The sequence below is a fragment of the Balaenoptera physalus genome, assembly GCF_965194825.1.
Source record: "Balaenoptera physalus genome assembly, chromosome: 3".
NCBI lineage: Eukaryota > Metazoa > Chordata > Mammalia > Artiodactyla > Balaenopteridae > Balaenoptera > Balaenoptera physalus.
This window is the reverse complement of record NC_138890.1, coordinates 50,770,783-50,776,782: the sequence shown is the minus strand read 5'-3', so window position 1 is coordinate 50,776,782 and position 6,000 is coordinate 50,770,783. Positions and strand designations below refer to the sequence as shown.

The window sequence follows — 6,000 nt, the reverse complement described above, 5'->3', positions numbered from 1 at the left end:
GCCCCTCTCTGCTTCCCCATCCCTCAGCAGAACTGTTCCTGGGACGGACCCCAATGACAAGAGTGAGGATCCTTCTAGCCTCTCCCAGTTTGTAGGGTATTCTGTTTGTCTGTCTGGGTAACTGGCCTGCACTGCGTGGTCTCTGGGCCCGACCCTGTTCCCAGCTCTAGGAAGATGTGTGATGGGTGACTGCAGGTGCTAGGATGTGGGGTGACACAGGAATCAGCAGGTTGATTTAGGGTGCTTCAAATCTGCCTGTAGAATGCTGTTTTCAATTTTAAGAGATTGTGGGGAGGAAGAAGGAAGAGGCTTTCTTACTGACAGAGTCAGGAATTCCAAGGCAGTACTAAGTGGCAATGACTCACTCAGAGCACCTCAGCAATTCACAGGAGGAAGATCAGAGGTCAGTCAGGGAAGGCGTCCTGGAGGAAGTGGGACTGGAGCTGGGACTTGAAGGAAAGGAGAGGGTAGTTAGAGTTGGGAAGAGGTGGAGAGGAGGGCATTCTGGGCAGAAGGGATGCTGGGCATACATGGCCGGTACCCAGGCCTTGAGGGTCCCAGGCTGCCTGGAGTAGAGGGGTAAGAGGGCGGGCGGTAGGGCTGTGAGGGTGGGCTCAGCTGGCTGAGGGCAGCCTGGGAGTTGGCCTCTGGGGAGGGATGTGTATGTACAATAGAGGGGGAACCCCAGTGAGCTATAGCGGAGTGCTGGATAAAACAACAGTAACAACTACAGCTATGCCAGGCATGGTGCTAAGTGGCTTCCTAATATTTCCTTTAATCTTCTCAATAACCCTATGATGTAAGTACTATTATCCCCATTCTACAAATAAACAATTGAAGCCACATTAAGTGACAGTAAGTGAAGGCTGACCTTGGATTTCCACACGGAATAGTCTGGCTCCAAAGCTCTTAAGCAGTGGAAGGAGGGCAGGTTGGGGGAGAGGGGGGTGGGTGGGGTGAGTGGTGTGTGCAGCGGATGAGTGAATGAATGTGACCATGTTACGTGTGAATGGGGGGCGGGTATCCCTGCCATTTCCCTCCTGCTTCCCTCCCCCAACCCCAGCTCCATCTCAGGACAGACCCAGCCCAGACAGGTCTGTGTGAAGAGGAGGCCTTGGAATGATAAGAATTTCCATGCCTGTTGGAGCAGATAGCCCCAGACAAGAGTCTGGCCACCATGCCAGTTCCAGAGCCAACTTCCCACTGGGGTCAACACTGCCCTTCCCCCCATATGCTGGCACATCTCCAAGGGCCCAGGAATGGTGTCTAGACTTGACCCTGGGAGTCCTTGCCTTACTGGTGCCACCTTCTTCTCAGCTTCTGATGCACACACAGCTGGGCAATGGGGAAGGGTCGTCGTAGCTCGGCTGCATCACTGGTGATGGGGGCAGGCCCCTGTTCCTCTCTGGGCCTCAGTGTCTCCATTTCTGTAAAAAGGCAGTTTGGATTGGTTCAGGAATCATAAACGAAGATGACAAGGTAGCCCAGGAGGAGAATGCAAACGAATGAGGTGGGCTGGGTATGTGTAAGGGGTGCGGGGACCCAGGAGAACTGGACAGCAATCTCCAGACCAGGTGCCGCACTTTCTTTAACTAGAAAGTGGGGATTGTGGTACCCACCGCCTACCCCATGGGAGTGGTGAGAATTAACTGGAATAATTGATGGGAATCTTGAGGAGAAATGTGCCCCCTGCCTTTGATGAATGTAATCTTTTGATCTGAGTCATGTTAAAAGGATTTAGCTCCAAGCTCATACAGCTCAATATCAAAAAAACAAACAATCCAATTTAAAAATGGGCAGAAGACCTAAATAGGCATTTCTCCAAAGATGACATACAGATGGTCGACAGGCACATGAAAAGATGCTCATCATCACTAATTATTAGAGAAATGCAAATCAAAGCCACAGAGAGGGATCACCTCACACCGGTCGGAATGGCCATTATGAAAAAGTCTACAAATAATAAATGCTGCAGAGGGTGTGGAGAAAAGGGAACACTCCTACACTGTTGGTGGGAATGTAAATTGGTGCAGCCACTATGGAAAACAGTATAGAGGTTCCTTAAAAAACTAAAATAAAAGTTACCATATAATCCAGCAATCTCACTCCTGGGTATATATCTGGAAAAAATGAAAACTCTAAATTAAAAAAGATACATGCACACCAATGTTCATAGCAGCACTATTTACAATAGCCAAGACATGGAAGCAACCTAAGTGTCCATCAACGGAGGACTGGATAAAGAAGATGTGGTATATATGCACAATGGAATATCACTCAGCCATAAAAAAGAACGAAATAATGCCATTTGCAGCAACATGGATGGACCTAGAGATTATCATACTAAATGAAGTAAGTCAGAAAGAGAAAGACAATTACCATATGATATCACTTATATGTGGAATCTAAAAAAATAATACAAATGAATCTGTATACAAAACAGAAACAGACTCACAGACATAGAAAACAAATTTATGGTTACCAAAGGGGAAAGGGTGAGGGAAGGATAAATTAGGAGTATAGGATTAACACATACACACTACTATACATAAAATATATAAGCAACAAGAATTTACTGTATAGCTCAGGGAACCATATTCAATATTATTCTTATAATAACCTACAATGGAATATAATTTGAAAAATAATATATAACGGAATCACTTTGCTGTACACCTGAAACTAACACAATATTGTAAATCAACTTTACTTCAATTTTTTAAAAAAGGAGTTAGCTCCCGGTGATCAAGTGAAGAGAACTGAAGAATGAGGAGGCCAGATAGTGGAGGAGTGGATGAGAAATGGCCTGGGGGTGAGGGCAAAGCCAGTGCAGAGCCCCTCTGGAGAGGTTTGGGAAAGAACAGTTCCGCCGCCGCCCTTAGCTTCTGCCCTCACATGAGGAGGGTTCTGGTCCCAGATTAGCAGGCTGGAACTGAGCCCCAGACCCTGCCTTGCCCTCAGAGGACTTGGAGCTTATTGCGGTCGTGTCATTTAGAGACCACACGCGCTTGTATTTTTCTTTTGCCAGGTTGTAATTAGTGCATCACAATGAACACAGTAAAAAGGGAAATTAACCGATTTACATTTGTTTGCAGAAGCTATTGTCTTCTCTGTGTGAGGATTCTGAAGATCTTTCACCCTTCATCTCCGTTCTCTTGGTCAAGCTGAACCTTCCAGGGACTTGGAAGAATGCGGCCGGTGGTCTGAAATGGTGTTTAGCTGCAGCTCGGCTCTCTGATCAGCTGAGGGGATCTTCCACGGTTTGGCCAAACCTCCATTTTCTCATCTTTGGGGGTGGAAAAGCCTCATCATCATCAAATGGGGGTGAAAAAGCCTCCACTGTGAAAAATCCTCGGGACTGCTGTGGAGTCCCCAGGAATTGGTTTACAGAATGGGGAAATGCTTTAGAAAACACAGGAAGAGTGCTGCACGTGCGAGGGATTGTGCTCGCTGAGTCCTTGGCCCAGGCAGCTCCTGGGAGTGAGGAATGGGCTGGGGAAGGCGGGACACACGTCCTTGGGTGGGTTCTGCCTGAAACAGGAAACCTGGCCCCAGAGACGGGACTGCTTTGGAAACCAGCTGCAAGTGCTCTTCAGACAGCAGCAGCACAGATGAAAATGGGGGTGCAACAGGGAAGGGTGGGCAAACCCTGTGGAAGCGGGGGAATAGGGCACAGAACCCAGGTGGTCCTGCACAGTTTGGAGACTCACTGCCCCCGGGCACTGGGAGGTGCGGTAATAGTGCTAAGAAGTTAACCTTCGAGTTAGGGGGGCCTGGATTCAAAACCTCCTCTGCCACGCCTGTCTGGGTGACCTTGGGAAAGTTGCTTCACCTCTCTGAACTACAACTCTCTGGGCTGCTCAATAACAAATGGCGGAAAGCAGGTAGCATGCACCAGAGTAAGCAATTAACTGCTGTTAATTACTCCCATCCCCCACCTCAGACACTCTTTGGTTGCTTTCAGAACAGTTTATACCCATTGTCCATCTGAAGCATGGATAACCTGCCCATTTCACAGATTTTTCTCCTTCATTTGATTAACAGATATCAAGGTCTGCCAGGAAGCAAATAGTCCCTGTCCTTGAAGAACTGCCTGCGTGTGCATGTGTGTGTGTGTGTGTGTGAGAGAGAGAGAGAGGAGAGAGGAAACTGTTACACCATGTGGTCAATGCTGTAATTACGGTGACCATGTTCTCCAAACCACAAATCAGGTCACATGGTCTGACAGAGGCTATTTTCTGCCTCCACTGAAGTCCAAACGTGAAATCACATGTAGTTACACATTCATTGAATCACCTTTTACTTTTTTAAGAAGCAAATGACATGAAATTTGGATTCTCTGTGACAAATCCCACCATAGTCCCAGAAAATCACTAGAGCCATGACCAAGTCCCACAGAGATCCCTGGCAGGAACAGGAAGACTTCCCAGAGGAGGTTCTGCTTAAGTGGGGCCTTGAAGGCTGAATAGGAGGTCTCCAGGCAGGGAAAGAGGGGGTGATCTTAATGCCCTTGGGACAGGACCTACCTTTCCTGCTCTGTTATAGACAACCCTGCTAAGACCTGGGGGTAGGGGCTAAAGTAGGCAACAGTGTCTGTTTCATTTACTTTTCACTTTCCTGTTCCAAAGACCTCCTGGGAAGCAGAATTGTTTCAGGCCAGTATAACAACATGGTTACATTGCGTCATATCTTCTGGTGCATTTACATGTTTGTCTCTGCAGTAGACCATACATTCCTTGAGGACAGGGGCCACATCTGTCATGTTCATCTCTGTATCCCTCTGCTTTTCCTCCCCCACCAGGATGGTGTGAGGAAAACTATAGGAGAGGTACTAATCAATGTCAAATGACTAAATGAATGAAGTACCATGGACGGGCATGTTGTACGGAGGCAGTGTTCTTTGTTTTGTGATGAATCTGTTGACTTTCATTTTATCTGTTTAGTTAGCAAATATGTGCTGGTTGCCTGCCCTGTGCCTAGCTCTGTGTGGGGTTCCAGAGCTCAGCTGTGTCCGAGACAAATGTGGTCCTGCTCACACACAGCTTACACTCTAGAGAGAGGCAGCTGACAAGTAACTACAAGAATGATGAAGAGGGATTGTGACATGTAGACCAGGAAGTGGTCTGGGTTAGGGACACAGGAAAAGCCCCAGGAGGAAATGAAATTTAACCTGATACCCGCAAAATAAAAATTAACCATTTAGCTAACATTTTAATAGTGCTTATCATGTGACAGACACCACTCTGAGGGCTTTACATGTTTAACTCATTTAATTCTCACCATTGTCCTAGGCAGTACAGACTATTATCCCATTTTAGAGATGTACACAGAAAGTTTGAAAAACTGACCCACAGGGACTTCCCTGGTGGCAAAGTGGTTAAGAATCCACCTGCTAATACAGGGGACATGGGTTCGAGCCCTGGTCCAAGAAGATCCCACATGCCGCGGGGCAACTAAGCCCGTGCGCCACAACTATTGAGCCTGCGCTCTAGAGCCTGCAAGCCACTACTACTGAGCCCGTGTGCCACAACTAATGAAGCCTGCACACCTTGGGCCCGTGCTCCGCAACAAGGGAAGCCACCATAATGAGAGGCCCACACACTGCAACAAAGAGTAGTCCCCACTCGCCACAACTAGAGAAAGCCTGCCTGCAGCAACAAAGACCCAACGAGCCAAAAAAAAAAGATAAATAAATAAATTTATTTTTAAAAAAATAAAAACTGGCCCATGGTCACACAGCTTGTAAGTGGCAGAGCCAGCATTCAAACCCAGGTAGTCCACACTCTGAACGAGGAATTAGTCAGGTAAAGGGGAAGGCCAGGCATACCACTTAGGACAAGAGATAAGGCTGGACAACAAGGTGGGGAATTTATCCTGAGAGCAATGGGAAGGCATTGGTGGCTTTAAGTAAGAAATGGGCATGATTAGGTTGCATTAGAGGAGGCAAAGTTGGGGGGAGGGAGAGCAGTGAAGGGGCTGTTAACATGGGCCGAGGCAGAG

The 6,000-nt window shown here is 47.5% G+C and overlaps 1 protein-coding gene across 1 annotated transcript in view; it reads left to right on the top strand.

Annotated features, from left to right (window-relative positions):
• Window positions 1-2,920: 2,920 nt before the first annotated feature.
• The window catches only part of NDST1 (N-deacetylase and N-sulfotransferase 1), an 85,303-nt gene continuing 82,223 nt past the window's right edge, over window positions 2,921-6,000 (top strand). Inside the window, exon 1 of the mRNA XM_082455030.1 lies at window positions 2,921-3,260. The gene's annotated coding sequence lies outside the window, so the exon portion shown is untranslated. The remainder of the gene's footprint in view (window positions 3,261-6,000) is intronic.